We start from the raw sequence: 1324 nt of genomic DNA on the forward strand, positions 1-1324 counted from the left end.
TGAAGAAGATGTTTGCTCCCAGTCTCTCACTTCTGTTTGCATTTGATTTCCTGTGTCTTCTTGTATGGACACTTTTCATTTGGGGTGTTCATACAGGCTGCTTTATGCAGGCCTCACCACAACCATGTGAGGTTGTTAGTACTCGCCTCAGTTTTCTTTTTGTTTGGTTGGTTTTATTTACATTTAATAAGTACTTATTGAGTTAGGTGTCAGAGATACTCTGCGCACTGGGGATAGAATCACCATAGTTCCATGCGCCAAGATCACAATGAGGGCTGGCGGCACAGTAATGAGCTCTACCCTTACAGAGCTTTCCACCTGTAAGAGTTTCAGGTACACTCTGAAACTTTTTTTTTCATTCACGATTTAAAAATGTATTACTTACACATAATTGTACATATTTATGGGGTACCGTGTGATGTTTCCACCCCTGTATACATTGTATAATCATCAAGTCAGGGCAATTACCATATTCATCACTTTAAACATTTATCATCTCTTTGCAGTGTTAACATTTAAAATCTTCTAGATTTAAAATCTTGAAGTGTACACTACATTGGTATTTTCTATACTCGCTCTACTGTGTAACAAAACACCAGAACCCGTTCTTTACGTCTAACCGGTAACTTTTTACCCTTTACCAACCCCTCCCATTGCCCCACACCCCCTTCCCTCCCCAGCTTCTGGTAACCACTATTCTAGCTTCTGCTTCCATGAAATCAACTTTTTAAGATTCCACATCTGAGTGAGGTCGTGTGGTGTTTGTCTTTCTGTGCCTGGCTTATTTCACTTAACATAATGTCCTCCAGGTTCATCGATGTTGCCTCAAATGACAGGATTTCATTTTGTTTTATGGCTGGATAGTATTCCATTGTATATACAAGCCACATTTTTCTTTATCCATTCATCTGTAGATGGGCTTTTAGGTTGATTCCATATCTTGGCTATTGTGAATAATGCTGCAACGAACACGGGAGTGCAGATGTCTCTTCAACGTGATGGTTTCCTTTTCTTTCACTATATACCGAGTAACGAGATTGCTGAATCACACGGCAGTTCTATTTTTAATTTTTTGAGGAATCTTCACACTGTTTTCCATAATGACTGTAGTAATTTTCATTCCCACCAACAGTGCATAAGTGTTCCTCTTTCTCAACATCCTCTCCGGCATTTGTTACTTTTTGTCTTTTTGATAACAGCCATTCTAACTGGGGCGAAGTGATATCCTATTGTGGTTTAGATTTGCATTTCACTGATGATTGGTGATGTTGAGTGTTTTCATATATCCGTTAGCCATTTGCACATCTTCTTTTGAGAAAAGTCT

This window comes from Colobus angolensis, unplaced genomic scaffold (genome assembly GCF_000951035.1).
Source record: "Colobus angolensis palliatus isolate OR3802 unplaced genomic scaffold, Cang.pa_1.0 Scaffold479, whole genome shotgun sequence".
Classification (NCBI taxonomy): Eukaryota; Metazoa; Chordata; class Mammalia; order Primates; family Cercopithecidae; genus Colobus; species Colobus angolensis.